This window comes from Heterocephalus glaber, unplaced genomic scaffold, assembly GCF_053883595.1.
Source record: "Heterocephalus glaber isolate CG9 unplaced genomic scaffold, H.glaber_assembly_v1.0 deba00001550, whole genome shotgun sequence".
Lineage (NCBI taxonomy): Eukaryota > Metazoa > Chordata > Mammalia > Rodentia > Bathyergidae > Heterocephalus > Heterocephalus glaber.
Window position 1 is genome coordinate 12321690 of NW_028258343.1, and position 25645 is coordinate 12347334.

Here is a 25645-nt window from a genome sequence, read left to right on the forward strand (position 1 = left end):
TTCATCACGTCACTGCTCTTGCTGCAATGCTGGTTTTGACAAGCTGTGTTCCTGGTAGAATGTTATTGTTGGCAAATGCAGACTGTGGGAGACAGCACAGGGAGGCTCCCTCCTCAGTGGAGATGTGCAAATTGACGGCAGCACCTGGGGGACAGGCAGGTACCTCTGACCCAGATCAGCTCTGTTTTCTAGCACCCTGTCCCTTTGTTCTGTAATGAGAGCCAAATGTCCCCTTTCTGCAGTCTCTGCAGCCCTGTAATATGACGCCGCATGTCGGCCTCCCCTCCTGGCCCTTCCCACTCCTGGGCCTTGTTGCTACCATGGCCCTGAAATTGAAAAGGGTTTAAAAGCCCACCATTTTTCCTGGTGACTGACTGCTCGCCCCTGTGCTCCCTGGGAGGGGACAGCGCTGTGCCCTCCTGACTTTTGCTGCATGATGAATGAGGAGGTTAGCAGGTCAGTTCTGGATGCCGACCTTTGTTTTTGGGTGGGAGAGTTGCCATATATTTTATCTGGAGACTCCTCTCCCAAAGCCAAAGCTCAGTGAATTTTACTAGACCATGTAGGACTCAGAACAGGAAATGCCTCTCTGCCTAGCCTAAATCATTGAAGCTGCAGTTGCCCTGGCTGTTTTTCTCCCTCTCAGAAAAGACCCCGGGCAGTGAAGCCCTAGCAGTATGGCTTGGCAGCTAGTGCTGTGTTCCAACTTGCACCCCAAATCTCAGTTCATGGCCTAGTTCGACATAGAAAGTTCATCCTTTTTCTAACCTGGTCTAATCACAAACCAGTGCCCACACAGAGACTGACTGGCCCGCTCTGCTCAGTGGGCAAACAGGAGTCTGTCCCCAAGTCAAAGCCAATCTTGGGAACATTTCAGAAAAAAAGTACAAGGGAACCAGAAATATAGTGGACAGAGGACTCTTGATCAAGGTTCCTAGCACTGTGGCCCACAGGCAACTTGTCTTCAGTTTGAGTAAGCCTGAAAATTTTCCCAAAAAACCCTGCCTTGTGTTAATTGGAAACAAGACCACATGAAATTTGGTTTCCAATTTGTCAACTCAGGTCCTGTCTCTCTAGCATCTCCACCTTCTGTTTCTGTGGTCTCCCATAAAACTTTTATTATTATTATGGTAATGTTATGGTTTTGAAAGATTTCCTTTCTGCCAGTGCAAAGAGACAGGCTAGAGTTAAAGTAACTAACTTGGCTTCCATCTTCCTGGTGAGAAGTTTTGAGACAGTGAAGGAAGAGGAAGAGTCAAATTCAAGAGCTACGCAAGAAGGAGAGGGAGATTTGTTGACTGGTTGATTGATTGGTTGTGCATGTGTCTGTTCTGGGGACTGCACCAAGCGCCTTGCACACGCCAGGTGAGTGTTCTGCCACTCTACTATATCCCCAGCCCTTTCAAAGATTTTTACAATTTTGAGCCAAGGTTTTTATAAATTTCTCAGGCCAGACCTCAGCTTGTGGTCGTCCCACCTCACCTACCTGTGCAGCACGTATTACCAGTACACCACCATGCCTGGGCTGAAAGAGAGATTTTGAAATATAGCTATTTATATTAAAAGTAGGCATTATATTGAGCACATGTGCATCACTCAGTGCTCAAACAGATTTAATATAAGATATACCAATATGTAAGGATCTACCAGTAGGGTTACAATGGTTTCCTGCAGAGCCAGATGTCAAAAAGTGCAAGAGAGCTGCCTGTGCACAGGAGGTCCAAAGTATCCAGTCAAAGTTCAAAGGCCTGGAGCACATGGTAGAGTCCTATCAGGAGGCAGAAGCGTCTTCAAGGGAAGTGCTGGAAGCCTAGAGACTGACATTTAAGGTAAAGGTGAAGACTGGAGCTCCTCTGGAGAAACAGAAGCAAGCTCTCTTCTTCTCTCCCCCTTTTTATTCCATTCAGGCTACAACCCTATTTGGTGGTGTCACTCACATCCAGGGTGATCTTCTATCTTCAGTAAATCCATTCAACCACACCCAGAACTATGCTAATCCAGTCAGTTGGGCATTTCTTTCTCAAACTGACAAAACAGTTAAGTATCACAACATGCATTTTCTAATTCAATCTAGACTGCAGATCTGTGATACAAATTCTATTCTTATCCCACTTTGTAAATGAGGAAAAAATGGAAGGGTAGAGAAAGATGAAGTAACTCCCTTTATGCTAATGTATGACTGAGCTGGGATTTGTTAAAAGCCTATCAGATTCCAAAGCTCAAATTTTTAATAAAAATTCCCAACAGAACGTGATGATTGATTAGAAGCTATAGGAGACACAGGCCAGGGAGTCAGAGTAATCATGCTATCCTGAGCGAGCCTAGAAATGTAAATCAACATACAAAGTAATGTCAATCAAGACAAAGTTAAACTTGAATAGGACTTCAGTGGTTTGGACAGGCTCCACCATTTTATAGATGAGGAGTCTCGAGGTCAGAAGTGACCTAATCTATGTAAATTCATGCTGCGTAATATTGGCAGAGCTCAAGCTGGAAGGCAGTTCCTTTAAATCTCAGGCTGTGTTTCCACCTTATGGATTTCTCTGGCTAACACAAGCATCTGTATTTTCAGTGCATGGTTTGGTAATTTCCAAAGTTTTTACTAAAAACAGTATTTTCTCCCCAACAAGTTTGTTACACCACAGAAATAGCTGCTGTATGTACGTAGAAACTACTGATCATTCCATCTCAGCTTCCATGTCATTTTTGAGTACCCCTACAGGGCCAGAAGGAGGGGAATGTTAAAGTAGTAAGCATTGTTTTCTCTGACACAAATGAGCCAGCTGGATAGCTTGCTTGGAACATTTTGTTCAGAATCTCAAGAAAATTGGGTGAAATGAAAGAAAGTGTAAAAACCTGCTGTTCTGTTTTCCAATGAAAATTTGGGTGTTTTTTTTTATGTACATGTTGAACATTCTTTGTGCCTTTCAGACCTGCTGGGGGTGGGTGTACTTTTTCCTGGTCTGCAATTTCCTAACTCATGGGACAACCATTCCCTTCCCATGTGCAACCAGCTAACTTTCTCATTAAATGGTAAGCATTTGTTTTGGTGAAACATTAATTTCTGTAGCCTGTATTTGCGTGCCATGTTCCTGTGAGTTCTTCAATTTGTGTAAATTTATTCCATTCTCACCATTCTTATTAGATCCATCTTTCAGATAAGGAAGCTGAAGGTGAAAGAAGGTTTTTTGTTCAAGCTTACACAGCCAGTAAGTAGAATATCCTGATGTCAGTTCACTCTGCTCTTTCCAAAGCTCCAAATCTTTTTTCTCTTCCTTTCTTCCACCTGCAATTGTTCAAAGGCTCCTCATCGCCTAGGATTCGAAATCCAAACTGCTGAAGGAGACACAGGACCTGCTTGTGTCTTGGCCTCTGCTTGTGCCCTCTGCTTTCTCTGTCTGTGCTCTGGCTAGAAACAAACACTCGCCATACAATCACAGGGCCTCTTTGTAAATTCTTTCACTTTCCAAGCAGTTTCATGCTGCCTAGCCATTGAGCAAAGTCTTTTCTCTATTTTAACCAATCTCTCTCCTCACCAAATTCACAGCTACTTTACAGATATAGACTCTTTAATTTCCAGGTACTGTTTTTTCTCAACTCTTATTTTTCTTACTTTCAGTCACTGGAAAACTATGTGATTGCAAGTATGAGGATTTTACAGTGCAACCTTGAAAGAGAGAGCAGCTTTTGGAAGAGAGAGGCACTTGGGTGTGCTATTTCTTCAACACTATTTCTCCATGTACCATTTTCTATGACAGCATAGTTCAGGCATCTGGCCCATCATGATACACAGATAAGACCATTAGTAGTTGGCAAACTCCACCCATAGGCATGGTGGGAACTGGTTCTGTACCCTGTCTGGTCCTGCCATGGCCAAAAGAATGGGCACAAGGCACATGGAACTGATCTTTGAGGGCAGCTTAAGTCCATTCAAGGCAGGACAAAAATATAACATCATACAGAGTATTGGGATGTCCCCAGGAATGAGCAGGAAGGCTTTTTAGGCTGATGAACACTGCATCTCAGCTCAAAAAGCAGCACATGCTTGAGGAAATAAAAGGAACTACCCAAATAATGCACAGCTCAAGAATATTCCTAGGAACTTGTAAAAAAATTAATGGATTTGAATAACACAGATCCTCAAATACAACAATGGAATCATCTCCAAAGACTGCCATGCCAGTGGTCAGGAATTAAGCTATATCAACTTTCCCTTCTCTCCAACCTGGAGAAAATCAGTCCTTCTCATTGTCCTCATTTTAACCCCAGTAAGAACAACATAGGCTTCTATTTCAGGTCTTCAAGGAGATGCAGCTCTTTGCAGCAGATGGAGACTTGACAACATCCTTCCCATAGGTGTGTCTTTTGCCCTTGATACACAGGTACCCCCTGCTTCCAAAAAGGTAACCTGTGAAAAATTCAAAATCCTGCACAGCTTTTCAGGATTGCAGATATCCCTGTGAAACTAAATCTTATCATGCTGCATTACTGAGAATTCTCATGTGACGATATTTTTGGAAAATTCAATTATATGTCAATTGACCTCCACGAACTAGCTATACAAGGACCCTGCTGCAAATAATTTTGTAAAAGGAGATAGTTTCTTGACACATGCACTGTAACCTCTATGTCATTTGTTTGATAAGCCCTGTTTTTACTTATGCTTTTCTTTGTCAAAGCAGAGACCTTCTGTCCAAAATACACTGGAAAGCAAAGCTGCTCAAACTATGTCCAGAATTCCAGATTGCCTTCTCCTTTTGAGAGATCTTCCTGAAACTCTCAAGATGGCACAGAAAGTAAGTGGACTTTGAAATAAATGTTCTCTCAACTATATTCATTATAGAAATTATCTTGGTTACTTTTCTCATTGCTGAGCCAAAGTACCTGACATCCACAGTTAAAGGAGGAAAGGTTTACTTAGCTCACAGTCTGTAGAGGTTTCAGTCCATAGTTGGCTAAGTCTAAGGCAGGGCAGCATGGCAGAGGGGCATCAAAGAAGAGAAGGAATCCCTGGCTTGGCAATGCAGGCAGGAGGCAGGAGGCAGCTATGTGAGTAGAAGCAGCTGCAGAAGCAGCTTTCTTCCTCTCCCTTTATTTTCCATCCTGGCTACCCGCCCTCAACCGGGGTGGGGCCCCCTTAATCCCAGAACCACACCCTTAATCTCAGTGTCACATTTTAGACCCAGGCAGCTGCGAAAAGCCCCACCTATGAGTGCCTGAGGCTAGATGCAAGCCGTAGCACAAATGTACAAAAGAAAATTTTAAAGCAAAATAAAAATGAAGAAAATGTGCTGGAAGACAAGAGGAAAAATTTGAGAAACTCAAATTTCATGGAAATATTAGGAAAAAAATAGTACATACAGACAGACTCTGTTATGGGAATCTCCTATCTTATGTGAAAAATTAACAGGTAGCTCCTTCTAAAAGTGCTCACCAGTTAAACATTACCAGTTCTAGATGGCTCGCCTCTCTTTCTGGATTCTAGGTTCTTCTCAACTCAAACAAAGAATTGAAAAAAATGAGCAAAAAGGCAGTGGCCAAGTTTATTTGAGAAAGTAAAAGTGAAGAGGGAGGGTGAAACGCTCTGCAGAGGGAACTTGCACAGAATAAAAGGAGAAAAAGCAATAAAAAGACATCTTGGAGGACGCAAAGCAGGGTGGGCTACCATGACCAAAAGTCACCAAGATAGCCAGTTCTTCGCATCTGTGTCTTTTATGTTGTCCAAGTCTCGAGGAAACCTGCGACAGAGTCAGTGGTGGGGTCTCACACCTCAGACTGATGTCAGGTCAAGGCTTTCCGATAGAAAATCTGTTCTAGTTCTTGTGAAAAGTCCACACACACAGCTTTGGGAACTGTTCTGCAATGGGTTCTGGGATCTTGTAATTAACAGGTTACATCTACTTCCCCAGCCAGCTTTGCCATGCCTTACTCTCCTATTTCAATTCTAGTGCCAAGATATAACATAAAATGAATCATAGCTATCAAACAATATAAGGAATCTGTTTACTGTCTACTGGAATTTTCACCAAACCAGTTCAATAGGCATAAACAGCAGTTTTTCAGAGATGGTGTAGGCTTAGTGATCCATGTTTATTCATCAGTTCAACGAAAGTATCCTATAATATGCAAGTCATAGGCTAATAAGAGAAACCTTCCCAAAGGTTCATATTCCAGTAGAGAAAACAAATATTTCAGTGAATAATCATGAGAGTCCAGAGAAGGTAGTATACAACAATTGTCAAAGCATTAAACATCACAGTGGATGATGGAGGAGGTATGGTTAACTGTTGGGGAGATGATCAGAAATACCTTCCCAGAGGAGGCAATGTATAAACTGATCTTGAAGGTTAACTAGGAGGATGAATATTTCAAAATGACAACATACTAATATGACACATACACACAGGGAGTGATTTCATGTGTAAAAATGGAAGGAGCCAGTCAATTCAATTGAAAGAATATTTGTCCAGGATGGACCTGATGTTGAGTTTTTGTGGATGTAAAGAGAAGAAAAAGAAAAGACCTTACCTGCAGTGACTTGCAGTCACACTTAGAAAACACATGAACTAATGAGAAAATAATATAGAACACAATCAAGTACCAAAGTTTGTGTATAGACACTAAGAACTGCAAGAGGTCCATTTTCAAATCTTATCATTTACAATATTTATAGGTAAGCCAGTGGAGAGTCTATTTTTAAGAAATATAATGGATGGGAAACTGATAATTATAGCTCCTCTAATCACCATTGGTTCCAGATAGGATATCTGAATCACCAGAAACATCTTATTACCTACACTTGGTTTTAGCCAAAAGACCGAGAAATGATAGAAACATCTTAATATCAGGCAGGCCCTCCTTTTACTGGACTAGGTCTACCAAATAAATGTTTTTAATCTTCTACAATAGATTATTATTCTATAAATGCAGTTTATATAAATATTTCAAAATATCTCCTTAGCTAAAGAGAATAAACGATAATAACATTTTTCAGTAGTATATAGGTGGATAGCCACTATTCGGTGCCATGAATTCTGCATAAACTGTGATGTCAGACATAGTTTTTATCGTAAGATTTTGACATCCTTGAAATAAAAATTAGATTGGGTTTACCCCAGAAGTATAGGTTTTACTGCTAAGAATATCTGAATACGTAAGTTCTGTGTGTGCATTTAATCATACAAGAACAAAATCTTAGTTCCTGCTTATTTCATCCCTCCCTACACTGCTTAGGTACTTTTATTGCAGCTTGTAGTTTAGACCACGAAGGAAATTTTTGTAGTGTACAACAGACCATTCAGGCATGAGCTGCCTTTATAGTTGATCTTGCCAACTCTCATGTACTTCAAAAACATGGAGATTTTGAGTCTTGATCTCTTTTCCCTTCTTTTCAAATTGGCATTTACCAAAATAAAAAAGGAAATTAAATGATATAAACCACTTTCATGAAATATTGTTGGTCTGGCGTACATTCTCAGTAATCTGTATGTATATTGGTTTTTATGGCTTAAAATGTTATGATTATACCTCACATTTGTAAGACTAAAGTGGATTTTTTAAACAGGGGAAAAGAAGAAAATATTGGTATTATGGATGAGGCTTCAATTCTAAAGATTTTTATTGGATGTATTCTCAGGGCTTGGGAATCAGCTACTCAGTCTCACAGAGGCTGTGGGATGTCATTGGGTTACAAACAGGTTAAAAATTTTTCATGTTTCTGGCTTTTCCAGGTTTTGTGGTTTGAACAAGAACCTTACAACTATTTGGACTTGGGTTTTGTGGCTAATATATGATAAAGGGGTTATTACCCAGTGGTCTTTGAGTGTTTAGGTCAGCTGCAGCAATCAATCAGGGACACTTCTTTTTTGGCAACATAAAGAATTCTCTGGCATATCCATGTCAGTAACAATAGAGTAACCTCTGTGTCAAGTAATACATTTGATAAATTTTTCATATGCTATTGACTGACAGAAACTCTGGCATTCTGGTAAGTAGAATACACAAGCTTCAAAGAACACAGAAACCTCATTCTTCTTCCCAAACTAAAATTGATTAAATTAATCCACTTCAGGAATAAGTTCCCATTTTGGTGTCTAGTCTCTCATACTTTCTTTTCTTTATTCTATTACTATCTCTCCCCAAAACCCTTTTCATTAAGATAATTTATATTTCTGAATGATTCAGTTCAATTTATTTAAAATGTCCTAAACTGCTAATGGAAACCTGATATGGTGTTAAGGCAGTAGGAAGATAAAAGATGAGCAAATTACAGTACATGACTCATAAGATCTTACACATCACCTACATTCAAGTAGATGATTATCTATATTTCTCAGAATCAACAAATTCAAAAGGATGGTCATGGGGTTGGGGGCACCCTTTTGAAATTTGTCTATGTTTACCTTGGCTTGTTTATGTTTCCCACTATAAAGATATTGACATATTACAGTTCAGTTTTCCTACCTTTTGAAAAACAACAATGAAAGGACCACGTATGGAACAGGTGGATTGCAACATCTGTTTTTCTTGATTGTCTCAAGTAAGGCAATAGTGATTGTAATTTTGAACAAGAGTAGGAGAATCTATTGTGACCTTCAGTGGTCTGATATGCCAGTTTTGTTTTTAGGAAAATGGAGAAAACACTGTTTCTAATCTGAACACAAGTTCTTATGGATTGATTAAGAAAAATTTTAAAAGTAGTTAAGGCTAACTCAACAACCACTGAATTAACTTCTGAACTAACTCAATGATCTTCTGTTACTAACACAACTTGTTAAGAAATTTGTACTCTTAACTATGGATAAGAGTTTGTACTGCTTTTCTGCTCTGCATATTTCAGGATGGAGTTTAGACAATTTCTAGGAATATATTAAGGAACAAGAGACAAAAATTCTATGCTTGGAAACAACTATACTTAGTATCATTATCTAATGGAAACATGATATAAGCCACATGTGTAGTTTTTAATTGTCTAGTAGCTACTTTATAAAAAGTAAAAAGAGAACAAATTCATTATACATCTAATATGAAAACTAATATAATAATATAAATATGATATAATAAGATATTACTTGTTTCTTTGTTTATATATACAAACTCTTTGAAATCCAGTATGTATTTTTCACATACAGAAAATCACAATTCAGGCTGACTGGCCACATTGCAGGCACTCACTAGTAACATACAGTTAGGGGCTCACTTATTGAGCAACATAGATCTATAGAATCCTTAACTATCAGAAATGTTACTATCCATCTAAATGAGACTTTTAGTGGTGAACTTCTAGATTGAAGAACCAATTAATAATGAGAAATTATATATCATTTAAATAAGATTTAAATAGGAAATATAAAGTGAAAACCCTGCTTTTTGAGATAACACATAAAATAGACCACTGTAAGTCTTTTACCATGATCTGGATAAAAATTCCAATTAAAATTGACAAGTTGGGGGGAAGGATATAGTAGCTCAGTGGTAGAGCATTTGGCTAGTGTGTACAAGGCCCTGGGATCCATCATCAATACCCCGTCCACAAAAAAACACAAGTAATTCGGTAATGTGCAACTATATTTCCCTCCAAATTACCTATGAGCCCGATATGATTTTATCACAAAAGTATCCTCAAATCCAGATTTTATGTGGTGCTGCACAAAGCCCCAAACATTTTCACCAACCAGATCTGTGTGAAAGTCACTCCTATCTGTCCAAATGAACACGTTCATAGAGAAAATAAGGAAGCTTAGAATCAAATTTATATTACAGTGGCAGAGCCCAGCTGCACATCAACAACAATGACAGCGTCTAGTGTAGTCTGGCGGGAAGGGAACACACAACGCAATTTACCAGAGCCTTCTAAAGATCAAAACCAACCAGGTCTATAATCGTGTGTTCTAACATTCTCATTTTGAAAAGATAGTTTATTTGTTTCTGAAACAGCTAATTTGGTATTCACATAAATATGTCTTTAACTTCCCTTCTAACACAAGGATGAATTCCTCAAAGACCACAAGAGCCAAGTTTATACTTAACTACAGTGGAAAGGTTTGTCAAAATGATATTTTTCTATTATTGAACTTTTATTTTTGTTTGTTTAAAAACTTTCACATTTTTTAAGAAAAATGTAAAATGAGTGCTCAGGCAATCCAATAGTAAATGTGTATCCAAGCTTCACATAAGCTGTTGACAAAGGCTCTTTATGAAAAAAATAAGATCTCTTCCAAGACAATTTTCAACTTTCCATCCTGATTTTCTTGTTTTAGGGTGTTACTTTATTGTATGTATCATAATTCTCAGGACAAATTCGAAGCAGTTGTTGAAAGAGGGCAGTGCAGTAGTGACAGACATTTGAGCAGATAATGAATGACTATAGGGACAAAATTGGATTTCAACTTCCAAGTCTCAATTTTCTCACTTATAAAATTTGAGAACCAAAATAAGTGAACTTAAAAGTTTCCACTATTCTATCAATTAATAGTGAAAAATTAAAAATTTAAAAGATCATTCACACATTAAAATGATCAAATTTTCAAAGAGCCTAACCTGAAAAAGTAATCCATCCCAAGTTTTCATTGTAGAAGTAAATCAGAGTTTTCTATACAAAGGTTAAAACTGTTTGGTTATGCCACTTTCATTAAGCTCCTGTGACTTCAGTTTTGATTTAGTATTACTTCTTCCAAAGCTAAAACACACAAACATGAAGACCAAGATTGGCTACTTAGGGTATAAATCACTGTGCATGGTCAAGTTAATCAAGTATGCTCACCCTATCACCATATGTAGATATAAGAAAAGTCATGATGCTAGCAGTGGCCATATATTTCATAGACAGGAGCAAACCAGTTAGTAAATATGACCTGAGAGAATGAATATATTTCTAAAGATAAGGTCCAGTACTATACTTCTTGTCAAAACATAAAACTAATTGGGTCATATCATAAGACTCAAAAAGATAGCATTATTCTTTTGATTATGCTTACTTATGTGTTCATATGAGAAAATAATCAAAGATTAAATTTTGTAACTTTCCTACATATATTTATTTAAAAATCTCCATTTTTCTATGGCATAAACTATCTAATCCGGATAGTCAGATTCTGCTTCTAATATTCTAAAATCATCCACTACTTAAAGACTACAAAGAGACAGATAATGTATATGTAGGCACATACATATATCATATCTTTAACTTCCTTATAATATTTTGAATTTGACTGTAATTTCATAGATATGACTTGATAAGAAACTGGCAGGATGGACTGGCTCAATATGGAACTAACTTAAATAGGGGAAAAGAAGGGAAGTCCCTTGCTCATATTCTAATGGAAAACATTACTTTTAATTGTCATTTGTTCAGAAACAAAGGTTTATGTAAAATTCAATCCATTATTTTCATGTGAGTGTTTAGGTTCCTAACTGACATAGGGATTCATCAATTTTCCTTTCGTATTTCTTCTCATTTGCCACATGAATTCATAACTTGAATAGTATGTTAATCGCAGTGGTTCTAAAAATATTATTATTTTTATATTATTATTATTATATTATCATGGCAATTATTAATTGGTATCATGGCATGCTTAGACACATACCCTTGCATTTATATACCTGTCATTCATTAGTTTTGGTTCTCTTAAGAAAAATCTTAAAATTCAAGCAATGTGTTCTACTTACAACAAAACCATTTTGCAATATATACTGTATTTCATATATATATATGTACATATCTGTGTGTTTTAAACCATTCCTTCCCATTCTTATAGCAATAATGAACTAGGAATATAATATTAAACAGAATGAGCCATTGAGCAAACCAAAAATAATAAAAAATCAAAATATGCACACTGTGCAAAAACATAGTCACATAGATTTTGCCTTGTATAAATTTCACCCTGCCTGTGTGGGTTTTAACATATTTCCATGGCTTTAAATAGGAAAACATCTTAAAGCTCAGCCCAAGGGAAACCCAAGCTTGATTAGTTTTCCCTTTTACTACAGCCTGCAGAGTGTAAAACACAGCACATCAGAATTGAATTTGTCATCTCCAGACCTCACAGGAATTTTAGGAACTAAATAGTTAGGAAGCCATCCTGGTACTTCTCTTTGCTTTAATCAAAGTCGAAGTTTCAATTTAAACATTCAGGAAATCTCCCTTATTTAAAGCAATCAACTTGTTGCTGACAGGGTCTGGCCTTACTGTGTTTAATTTTTTGGCATCAAGCAAAACTTGATTGGTCACAGCCAGTGCATGAATGGTCCTCCCCTTCTTTCGGAGAAGAAAAGGATTCCAGATCTTTGCTGCCTTGAACACAAGTCTAGAGATATTGGTGCATTTTCAAATCAGCAGTACATTGGCATAAATCTTAACTGGAAAATGGCACTAATGTTTAAAACCTGTGCAGGATTTCAGAGGCAAACAACTGTCCCTGCAGCAGGCTGTCCAGCTGCGAAAGAACATTTGGACACAAAAGTGGTCGAGTTTCTTTATCCCTCCAAATATTTCTCCCCACTTTTTCATATTTTTGGGAATATGTGCAAGTCACAAACCTGCATTTTATTTTCAATATTGTAATTTATTAGAGATCAATTAGAAAACAGGCTTAGTGAGGCACAGATGGGGAGGATTACAGCATTTATAAAGGCTAGGCACCAGATTCTCTCAGGAAAATATATTTAAGAAAGAGTTTTATGTGATATAGTTTGAGGTATAGAGCCAGACTTTCTATTACACTTAAGAAACCTGGAGGGGAAAAAATAGCAAACAAAAAAAATTAAACCAGTTATGTTTTCACTGAACAGAATTATTAAAGATCTGAAAAATAAATCAGGCTGCATCTACTCTGAGAACTCTGGTTGGTTGGTCTCCTTCCACTGAGCTCTCAAAGATGGGAAAAAATGACATGAAGCCTCTTTAGCTTGGCTATCGCATGGAGATGCAGCCAAAGCATTACTAAACATCTTCCATGCTAGATTCAGCTCTTCTCCTTTGCAACCTCTATTATAGTTCTCCAATAATCTGTCTTTCCTAATAAATAGCTAAGAGGTGTAATATATTTATGTAGTAAGCTTACTAGTTCTTGTGAGATTATCTGGAAGATTCCATATTAAAATATTCTGAACTTTAAGAAGGCAAACTTTGAAATACAGATTAAACTCTGAAAGTATTTCATCTTGTCAAAGAATTTTTAAATGCACAAGATTTTAGGGTGCCTGGAAAGCTAAATTCTACACAGAATTGGATTATTTCCCTGAATACTTATCTGGCTCCAGTACTAATGTTAGGGCTACCATGATAAACTAGGTGGCTTAAGCAGCAAAAAAAATCTATTTTTTTCACAGTTCTGAAGACTACAAGTTCCAGATGAGAAGCTGGCAGGGTTGGCTTCTTATGAGGTCTTCATGGACTGCACGATACCTGTTGGCTGTATAGCCACATGACCTTTATTTGTGCTCATTTGAGGTGGGATGCAGAGAGTCCCTGTGCAAGGGGGCCTCTCCTTATAAGAACATTAGTGCTGTCATCTCAGGAACACACCCTCAAGACCTCACTTAACCTTAACTACCTCCTTATGGGCCTATCTCCAAATACAGTCACACTTACACTAGGAGTTAGGGCAGGGACACACAACTCAACCCATAGCAGCCAATTAACAAGATCTCAGATTTGTGCTGTTTACACATAAGCAAAAGAAAAATAATTCTCTTTCTCACTAGAACTCACAAATTCACAAATTCTTCCTTCAAGTGCACAGATGTATATTGTTGGAGATAAATTACATAGTTGGAAATTAACCCACACTCTTGTGTGTTCTAGTGCAGAAATTTGGTTCATTTTCATTGAAATATTTAATGTTGCAATCCAAAAATTCACTTGGAACAAGAAGAGACCTAGAATAGCAAAAGCAATTCTAGGCAATAAAGATAAGGTAGGGAGGTATCACAGCCCCCAACTTGAAACTACACTACAAAGCTACTGTGATAAAAACAACATGATATTGGCAAAGAAACAGACATGAGGACCAGTGGAACAGATTAGAAGATGCAGAAACAATGTCAGACACACTCAGCCACCCCATCTTTGACAAAGGAGCCAAACACCCTCACTGGAGGAAAGATAGCCTTTTTAATAAATGGTGCTGGAAAAACTGGGCTTCAACTTGCCAAAGATTAAAACTAGACTGATATCTCTCATCATGCACTAAACTAAACTCAAAATGGATTAAAGATCTAAATAGTAAAACAGAAACACTAAACCGACTGGAAGAGAGGTTAGGTAGACCCCTTGAAGACATCGGTGTAGGAAAAGATTTTATGAACAAAACCTCAGTTGCATGTGAATTAGCACAAACAATCAACAAGTGGAATCTCGTCTTATTAAAAACTTCTGCACAGCAAGAGAAACCACCAACAGTGTGAAGAGACAACCCACAATGTGGGAAATAATTTTCACCTGGTGTTCCTCATACAAAGGTCTACTATCTAGAATCTATAAAGAACTTAAAAAAAAAATCAGACCTCCCAAATTTAAAGACCCAATCTGAAAATGGGCATCTGAAATGAACAGACATTTCTCAGACAAAGAAGTAGAAATAGAAAAGAAACATATGAAAAAATGTTCAACATCACTGGTCATTCAAGAGGTGCAAATGAAAACAATGCTGAGATTCCACCTCACCCCAGAAAGAATGGCTGCTATCATGAAATCAACCAATAACAAATGCTGGCGAAGTTGTAGGAAAAAAGGAACCCTGCTCCACTGCTGGTGGGAGTGTAGATTAGTGCAACCACTGTGTAAATCAGTGTGCAGATACCTTAAAGAACTAGGACTGGAAGTCCCATTTGACTCGCTATTCCCCTGCTGGCTATCTTCCCAGAAGAATTAAAAGCATCATACCACAGCGATATATGTGGACCCATGTTTATAGCAGCACAGTTTGTAATAGCTAAAGCTTGGAAACAGCCCAATTGCCCATCAAATGGAGACTGGATAAAGAAGATGTGGTTTTTTATAAAATGGAGTACTACTCATCCATAAAAAATGAGAAATTAGAGACATTTATAGCTAAATGGATGCACGTTGAGGCAATACTCTTAAGTGAAATAAGTAGGACACATATATGTAAATACCAAATAGTTTCTCTGGTGTGAGAAACTGAAAGTGTAAATAAGGACTAAAAGGTATAATAGATAATGTGAAATAGGAAAAAAAAGGGCAAAGGGGAAGGGGAAGTTGGAGGGGTAGGGGAAAGGAAAGAAGGGAATGGAAATAATATAAGAAAATGAAAAAAGGGAAAAAAGTCTGTAAATAGGGAGGGATGGAGGGGTTGAAGGGAGGGCAGGGGAATGGGGAAAAAATAAGAACCAAGAGAGATTATGTAGAGGTGCCAATTTCCAATAATGAATGTTATTATACTGTATACCTAAAATGTACTAATAAAATTAATTTTAAAAAAGAAATATTTAATGTTTCTTTGCTGCTACTAAGGGTGAGACCAATTTCACACATAATTCCACTCATGTCCTAGTTAAAATCAAGTGCTATGGAAAAAAAGTTGAGATATTGAGATTCTCTGAACACCAGATTGTTATTTATAAAATGGCTTGTGATTACTGTAGTGAACAATTTCATAATTTTTATACAAATTCTTTTTCTCTTGCCCCAAAAGAAAGAAAATTGTGCAGAAATTCTTCACAGAAAATATGAAAAGTAGTGTTATATATCTTTTTGTATACAGCCAAATGCCTGTCACAATTTTATTTTTTCACTATGGCATACCACAGCTCAGAACCCAAAGGTGAAGAAATCACTTAAGATATATCTCACACATCACAAAAATACAGCTGCCTTTCCTGAAAGATGATGTAATATTTAGGGTAAGTATTTTGCATAATGGGGTTTTCTGTATTTTTTCTTGTAACTGTCACCATTTGGATATGATAAGTGAGGACCACTATTTGATATACTGTATTTTATTTCCACCTTATGCACGATTGGAGCCAGAGCTTCTCCCGCGTGTGGTCCAGGAGACCCTGGGGACTCTCACTGAGTCAATAACACTTCAGGAGAAAGAATTTGACTGGAGCAGGGGTATTGAATTGAGAGTGATGGTTGCAGAAAGCCAGAGAAGTAGTGGTAATTCTTCCTCATAAAAGGGGAACAGAGACCAGAAGCCTGACAAGGTTAAAATGTAAAGATGTATCACCCCAACAACATAAGACGGCAGGCAAGCCAGACACTATTAAACCCTGGGACCACTCTTCTATCCCAGGCCTGTGGTTGCTTTTAGCAAGCCACAGGGCCTCAACTTTTCTTCTTTTCTCCAACTGCACCAAATGTCTGCTTGGTATTTCCACCTACCTCATCCTCATCCAAGGCTTACAATAGGACAGCCAGGGTCCTCTGTGAATTCCTATTCCATATTGTCACCACCAACAAGATCTTTTCTGCTTCCTTTTGCTTCCTGAAAATGACTAGGAAGGAAAGCAGAAAACAAGAATAGTAGCAAAGATAAAAAGTTACAGATATTCTCTAATTCCCACAGCTTTCTGAGACAATAACCTCTTTAACTTTTATTTCTGGGAACAGGACGTTCTGCTTACCTTTTTCTCCCTGATAAGACAACAGAACTTGTCCTCAGAGACAGAGTCACTTAGTTGAGGGAGTATTGGGGCGATCTTATTAGTATTCTCATGACATAGGCAAGTACTTTGAATTTTGATGAGTTGGTAATGGATGAAACTATATTAAATGGCCTGTTTCCCTCCCTAGAAAGATCCCCACTCTGATGGTTAATATTGATGGTCAACCTGATCGGCCTGAAGATGCCTAAAAGATTAGAAAAGCACATTTCTGCGTATATGTGGTGGGTCATGAGGTTGTGTCCCTGGAAACCACCTGGTCACTTGTCCCCCTTCCTCATGAGCTCTTCTCCTACTCTCTGCTTCCTACCTGCCATGAGGTGAGTAGATTTCCTCCACCATGTCCTTCCACCATTTGTGTCTTGGAGCCAACCAACCATGGACTAAAACCTCTGAAACCATGAACCAAAATAATTTCTTCTCCTTTAGGTTGTATATGTTAGGTATTTTGTTCAAGCAACAGAAAGGCAACTAATACTCCCACAAAATTTTTATTTACATGGCATTTTTTATAATTTTATATTATTCTTTTTTTAAACTATGTGTAAAGTTTTTAAAAAGTCAAACACAAATGGTGTATAGAGTATAGTGAAAAATTTACCCATTCTCTTTACCTCTGTCCCTCAATCTGCCCTCCCCCAATGTCTACTGGGGCATACCAGATTGTCAACTATATATACAAGGTATTTTATATATAAATCTGTGCATATATGATGATTTATTTATTTACACTTACATTTTTAAAGAAATACACACAAGCACACACATACACACACAACTTTTGTTTCTTGATACGGTGAAGCATACTGTGCATTTTCCCAAAAACCGTGTTGCAGTTTTAAGCCTTAGTAATTTTAGGAATATGAATACTACAAATGTTTACAAAATTTTAAAATGTTAATCACTTGAATTTTATCTATACTTAGTTTATTTTACATTTTTGAATAATACCTGTGTCCCTTTTATCAAGAACGGAAATATCATTCCTAGAGCCTGAACTGAATTTCAAATGTTAAGATGATGATAATTCTTTATCTTCCAGGGAAACAGCAAAAGACAGTGGTGCTAGAAATGTCTATTACTGTAACTGCTCAACAGCCATAGCTAACACATTCATTGGATATATTTCAGATCTTTTCGAGTGACATTTCACTGCAACCCTAATATTGTAGTATTGCTGGGTCTAGCCCAGACTTCCTGATAGCTCTTCTTTAAATTCCAGCTCTCCATTTTTTCTTATCACATTGAAGATTACTACTTAATGATTCTCTAATTGTTGTGCTTATTTTAGTCTCTTCTCTCCTTTTGGCTTATGTAATGCCTTAAGGCAGGGACTTTCTATTTTGTTTCTCACACCAATTAGCAGAGTCATTATTTTATAATACATGTATTTGTTTTTAAAAATGTAGAAAGCTATTAGTACTGTTTAATGCTCAAATTTTTGAAATAATGCAAAAGTTTCACTACTGGTCAGAAATTATTTCGGTCTACTTTGTTAAGTGAAAAAGATAAGTTCAATGTAATGTGTATATGATTCTATGTCAATGAAACATACTATGTGTATTAATCAAATTTTTTGTCTTGGTGACAAAATACCCAAGATAAACAACTTAAAAGAAAGACATGTTTATCTTGGCTCACAGTTTCAGAGGCTTCAGTCCATAGTCTCTTGGCCTTGGCATTTTGGGCCTGTGGCAACACAGTATACCATTGTGGGAGCACGTGAAGGAACAAGTCTGTTCACCTCAGAGTGGCCAGGATGTGGGGCGGGGGTGGAGGGACATAATCTCAGTGACCCAACTTCCTTCCACAAGGCCCCACCTCTAAAGGGTTTTGCTATCTCCCAATAGAGCTATAGGTTGGCAACAAAGCATTTAGCATGTGGGCTTTGGAGTTCATTTATTTTTTCTTTCAATTTTTATTTTTTTATTAGTACATGTTTATAGTACATAATGCTTATATTGTTCCTCATGAACAGCTGATGTATGCACACAATACCATGTATGTGTGTGAGAGAGCAGGAAGATCTGTCTGTCTATCTTTTATTATTGAAGAGCTAAGCTGGGAGTAGGGGGAAGAAGAGGGACAATAAAAGGGGGGGCTTCATTGACTTCATTACTTCACTTGGTAATAAAAATGCCAAGTAATTCAGTAAGTTTTTTTTAAATCAAATAAGAATTTGAAAGGAAAAAGAAAAGGCTCATCTGCATCCTAATAAAATGCCAAAGTTACATATATGGAGTTTCAGATGAATGATTAATGACCAGGATAAGAAATAAGCAGACCAAATTAGCAGCTTATATTTGCCTTAGCTTTTGAAAAGTAGCTCCTTTTACAAAGAAAAAGCATAGAACAGCTAAATTATGTTTAAAAGTCAATATTTCAAACACAATCCTCCTGTACTCTCTAGTTTATCAAATAAGTCAAAAACTTATGTGAAAACTATTGCTGACATTTTGAATACTAAGTCACAGATGGGGGGAATAAAAATTATATTTAATATAAGTCAACTGAAATACTCATTCAACCATACAATGTGAGAATAGCCTTGTCAACATGCAAGATATCAGGCCCTGCACTAGAAGTAAACCAGGGAGAAGATCAGAAGATGTTATACAGTGTCATCTTTTCTATTCCTGAATTTATTAGATTTTCATGGGAATCTGTGTTTAGACATAAAGAATATATTTGCTGCAGGTGAGTAGTGTTCTCTATTGCCAAAAATTCCTGAATCTATTTTTTTCATTTTCCTATCAAGAGTGGATTTTACAGGTGGAAACCATGATCTAAAAGCCAACCCTTACAATGAAGGGCAATCTTCATCCTCCTTTTCTTTCTCTGTTTTCTCCTCTTGGTTTCTTTCCCTTTCAGATTGAGATTCCAGCATCTGAGATAATGAACAAAACAGTAAATTATGCAAATGTGAGGGAAGATTACAGGAATGGTGATCATTAGATTGAGGTCATGATGATAGCTATTATTGGACACTTATTATAATATATTAGTACTTTATGCAAATGAACAAATTTAGTCCTCACCACAGCTTTGTCCATACGGACAGACCTATAGTCATCAGAACTCTCACCAACACACTGGGCAATAATGGCAATAATGTCCTGGCAAAGGCAGCCAACTTCTCAAGGTTCTCACCTGAGAATACATAACACCAAGACAGAAGGATCATCACACTGGTCTCGTCTCCCTGCTGGGATTCCACTCTTCTCAGAGGTCATTTTCTAGTTGGACAGAGGACTCAGCCTGATCAGGAAAGCACGTAAGGTATCCTCCACCAAGGAAAGTCCTGAAATGGCTCTCTGTCTCTAATCTTGGTAATGTTTTAGAAATTTCACATTGGATTTATTCTTTTAATGCCTTATCATCACCATAATTACTACAAAGCTTGAATTAGGTTTTCAAAACTCTATACTAGTGTCTCAGCTGATGCTGAGCCAGGGGCACAATCGCAGCCAACTTTTAGTTAATCTGTTGGGAAACCTACAGAAATAAAAATCGTGTTGTCTGTAAGAGTTGCAAGATTTTAGTACCAAATAGATCTCTTAAGTTTTAATGCAACCTGTTGGCACAAATCTCTTTCTTGGGATTTTCACTTAGCACACAATAAATTCTAACAGATATTGGTGCTTAAGTTTTACAGTGTTGAGGTCGGTATCCCTAGCAGGTCTTTGTCAAAGGGGAAACAATAATCAGAGGCAGGCTTTGCTGCCCATTCTTAGGGGAAGAGCACACAGAGCCCAACAACAGTAGAGAGAGGTGCAGGCCTCTATCTAAGGGTGTGGGCTGCCCACTTCCTCCCAGTGTGTGCCCACATCTTTTTGGTGATCTCCAGTCTGGCATGAAGATGCACAAGTACAAGACCTGAGTTCTCCTACAAGCTTTTCCCTGAAGCTCAGCTCCACATCCCAACTGCCCCTTACAGAACCGGATAGGCCCAGCCCTCCTTGACTTCCTCCTGGAGCACTGAGTAGTCTTACCTTCCCCACACCCTTAGACAGTGATGGCAAATGTTTTAGAGCTTTCAATGATACAAACAACCTGTTGCAGCACGTGTGCCATAGGTTCGCCACCACTGCCCTCGGACACTGAGTTTGGGACGTTCCCAACTAGAGAAAGAAGAACAAAATTGAAATTTTAATTTTGGTGCTACAAATCTGTCAGAAAATAGGGGCCCTGGAATAGCCACATGCTAAAAAATACTGGTCAAAACCACGACGAGACTTTTTTTAAAAAAATAAGAGGTTACGCAAAATCCTGGCTCCTCTTCCTTCCCAGCTGCTGTCTCACAGACCCCTTCGCTATTCTGAGGGCCGGAAAGGCTTCTATACACAGCGTCATTTGTGGTCAACATAAAGTCGACCATAGACTTAGCCCAATTTGTTTTGCTTTGTTAAAAATAACATTAATACACATTCATTGTACAAAATTTAGAAAATAGAAAAAAAGCATAAAGGAAATAAAAATTGCTGATAAGCCCAACACTCCACTCATTTTCTTAAAATCGTTACTTAAAAGCAGAGAAGATCAAAGGAACAGATATATGCCCCTGAAGTTTTCTAGTTTTATTTTACATAATTTGGCCACTTTATGTAAGATAAAGAATTATCTTAGAATCATGGCATCTTACAAGCAGAATAACAAATGATCATCTTTTTGAACCTGAAACACTATGCAGAAATCTCCTCATTCCTTCTGGCAGCATATATGCCTGACTCACTCATTGCTTCCAGAAATGCTTTTACAGATAGTTGGCTCGGCTTTATATGAAGTTCAACTTGCAAAATTCTACCTCCCTTTTGTCCCTCTACTTCTTGGTCCTAATCAGTACTCTAGAAAAACAGAGTAAGTTTAACTCCCTCTTGTGCTATCTTAGCAACCAACCACTGGATCTCCCAAATATTCTGACTTTAAGAATAAGCTACTCTGGATATTTTATTCTAAATGAGTTCTGCTTTCTTCAAATTGTGGTGTTCACAACTGAACAAAACTCTCATTTTAATGAATAAAATGGGGGTGGCATTCTCCTCCTTGATATTGCCACTAAAGATCTATCAATATCAAGCTAATGGTCAAAATCAGTTTTAAAAAATTTACTAATTATGGTAACAATCATTTCAACATCACTATCCACATCCTGTACTGCAGATTTCCACATAGGTCATAATCATCCTTCTCCACTAGACCTGAAAGGATAAATTACACAATGTCAGTATCTTCTGATATGTTGTGATGGCTAATTTTATGTGTGAACTTGGTTAAGCTCTGGTGCCATGTTGTTGGGTTGAACACCAATCTACATGATGCTGTGAAGGTATTTTAAAAGATGTGATTAATATTTGAACCAGTAGCCTTTGCATAAGACATTATTCACCATACATGAGTGAGCTGAATCCAATCTCTTGGAGGCTTTAAGAAAAAAGACTACAATACCACAAGGGTGAAGGAATTTTGCCTCCAGATTGCTTTTGACTCAAGGTTGCAACATTAACTCTTATCAGAATTTCCAGCTTACCAGCCTGCTGCCCTGCAAATGTCAAGCTACACAATCAAGGGAAGAAATTGCTTACAATCAGTCTCAGAGGAACTAAAGAAACAACTGCTTTCCCAATAGCATGCAAAAAAAATGAAGTACCTAGAAATCAATCTAAGGAAGTAAAAGACCTCTACTCTGAAAACTACAGCACTCTGAAAAAAAGAGATCGAAGAAGATATCAGAAAATGGAAAGGCATCCCTTGTTCTTGGGTAGGAAGAATCAATATAATAAAAATGGCCATACTTCCAAAACTGCTGTATAGATTCAATGCAATCATGATTGAAATTTCAACAGCATATTTCACAGAAGCAGATAAAACAATCCAAAAATTCATTGGAACCAGAAGAGACCTAGAATAGCAAAAGCAGCAATTCTAGGCAACAAAGGCAAGGCAAGTGGCATCACAATCCCCAACTTGAATACTATACAGCTACTGTAATAAAAAAAAAAACCCCAGCATGGTACTGGTAAAGAAATACACCTGAGGATCAATGAAACAGATTAGAAGATGCAGAAACATCTCCAGACATGCTCAGCCACCTCATCTTTGACAAAGGAGCCAAACACTCTCACTGGAGGAAAGGTAGCCTCTTTAATAAATGGTGCTGGAAAAATTGGGTCTTCAACTTGCCAAAGTTTAAAACTGGGCCCATATCTCTCACCATGCACTAAGCTAAAATTGAAATGGATCAAAGATCTAAATATTAAAATGGAAACACTAAACCTGCTAGAAGACAGACTAGGTAGGGCTCTTGAAGACATTGATATAGGAAAAGACTTTATGAACAAAACCTCATTCACTCAGGAACTAGCACAAAGAATCAACAAGTGGGATCTCTTCTTATTAAAAAGCTTCTGCACTGCAAGAGAAGCTACCAGAAGAGTGAAGAGACAACCCGCAATGTGGGAAATAATTTTCACCAGGTGTTCCTCAGACAAAGGTCTACTATCTAGAATCTATAAAGAACTTAAAAAATCAGACCTCCCAAATTTAAAGACCCAATCCAAAAATGGGCATCTGAAATGAACAGACATTTCTCAGACAAGAAAGTAGAAGCAGCAAATAAATACATGAAAAAATGTTCAACATTACTGGTCATTCAAGTGATGCAAATGAAAACAATGCTGAGATTCCACCTTACTCCAGAAAGAATGGCTGCTTTCAAGAAATCAACCAATAAAAAATGTCAGTGGGACTGTAGGGAGAAAGGACCCCTTCCCCATTTGGGGTGGGAGTACAAACTGGTGCAACCACTGTGGAAGATGTGTGTGAAGAGTCCTCAAAAAACTAGGATTAGAAGTCCCAGTTATTCCTCTGCTGGGTATCTTCCCAAAAGAATTAAAAGAATCATACCACAGTGACATATACACACCCATGTTTATAGTGACACAGTTTGTAATAGCAAAATCTTGGAAACAGCCCAAATCTCCATCAACTGGTGTCTGTATAAAGATGTGGATTTTTTAACAAAATGGAGTACTACTCAGCCATAAAGAATGATAAACTATAGACATTTATAGTTAGATGGATGCACTTTGAGGCCATATTCTTAAGTGAAATAAATAGGACACACATGTATAAATACCAAATTGTTTCTCTTGCATGAGACACTGAAAGTGAAAATGGGGACCAAAATATATGATAGATAATGGGAAATAGGAAGAAAAGGTTAAAAGGGGAAGGAGAACTAGGGAGGGGGCTGGGGGAAAGGAAAGAAAGGAAAGAAAAATGAGAAAAGAAGGAAAAAATGGACACAAAGCTTTTGTAAATAGGGAGAGGTGGAGGGGTAGAATGGAGGGAAGGGGAATAGGAAAAAACAAGAATCAAGATATATCATGTACAGGTGCAAATTCCCAATGATGAATGTGATCATAATGTGTATCTAAAATGTACCAATAAACTTACTGAATAAAAAAATCAGTTTCAGTCTCTGTCTCTGTCTGTTTCTCTCTCTCTCTCTCTCTCTCTCTCACACACACACACACACACACACACACATGCACTCACAGCTTTCTCTTTCTTTCTTTCTTTCTTTCTTTCTTTCTTTCTTTCTTTCTTTCTTTCTTTCTTTCTTTCTTTCTTTCTTCCTTTCTTTCTTTTTCTCTACAATTCCTCACTTCCTCTTCCAGGGCTTAGCATACATAGAGAAACATGGCCCCTTAGCTAAATCTGTCTCATCTTTCGTTGTCAAGACAAATACCTTCCTTTCTGTATATGAACCATGGTCTACTGGCCCCATCTCCAAGAAAATACTTTTTTGCTGCTTTTCCTTGGTGAAATGCCTTAGTACTTGCTGTTGCCAATGAGCCATAGTTCTTCCCTGAAAACGCCAGCTAGGGCCCTCTCTGCAGGAAGCCTCGTGATGTAAACTCAAGAGGGTCTGGTCCCTGGCACCAGCAGGAACACCATAAACACACACTTGTCCTATGAGTGCTTCTGCCCTGGATCTTGTGGGTGTGGCTTCGTGTTGTTTTATCCATGTTCTTTTCTTCGGATTTCATCTAAATTTGTATTTTTCCTTTATGTTAAAAGATCCTTAAGGACACTGAATAGATCTAAAATACTTCCAGAGCTTTGCTGATCATTGGGAGCTTCATGATGAATATCTTTTATAACATATTCAAATAACTTGAAGCTTACGGGAAGAGCTAGGCACAGAACTGGCCAGAACTTCCATGCCATCAAGCCCTATTTGGATTTTCTTTGAAGACAACTGGGAGACTTAAGCTACTGCTTTTTATACAATTTCTATCAAGATTGACTTTCTGAGGGGCCATGATTAAATTGCAAGGTTCTCCCAATCCACACATGCAGAGAACATTGTATGAAATTGTATAATGCTTTTCTATTTTTAATGTGAACGTAACTCACCTGGAAATCTTTTTTAATTGCAGACTTTGAACAGAAGGTCTGGACTGAGCCTGAAACACTGCAACCCTAACAATTTCACCAATAACACTGATCAGAGACCACAGTGTGATTGATGTGGGGCCAGTACAGAGGACACACTGAGGTCAGAAGGAAGCCCAGTTCATGACTCTTGCACTTACTGGCTCAGGACAATGCCTAGAGCAACTAAATTCTGGCAAGATCAAATAAATAAATATGCAAATACAGAGCAGTGTCTGGAACTTAATATATGATACATAATCTTAATTTCTTTCCTACCATCTAAATGACTACCCCAGTCTATATGTATTATACCTCTCATCATAGCTAGTTCCTTAGACTTTATCAGTTTATAATAACGGTAGTTTCCCAAAACATCAAAATTGTTTTCTTTTTATTTTCCATTTAAATTTTTTGGCTTTTAATATTTGTAAAACAAGAAGCTATTTTTGCATTCCATTTATTTTCATGTCCATGGTTATACTATACATCATTGTGTGGGCTTCAAAGTCAAATAGATGTAAGTGTGCAAATCTTGCCGCTGTCACTTATTGCCTGAGCCCTTGTACAA

At 37.7% G+C, this 25645-nt stretch overlaps 1 long non-coding RNA gene across 1 annotated transcript; it reads left to right on the plus strand.

The window, feature by feature from the left end:
* Positions 1-3130: 3130 nt before the first annotated feature.
* LOC110349450 (uncharacterized) lies at positions 3131-25498 on the plus strand. The gene is made up of 3 exons (XR_015442649.1): positions 3131-3209; positions 4683-4796; positions 25080-25498. It is a non-coding gene; the product is annotated as an uncharacterized LOC110349450 (long non-coding RNA).
* Positions 25499-25645: the final 147 nt, after the last annotated feature.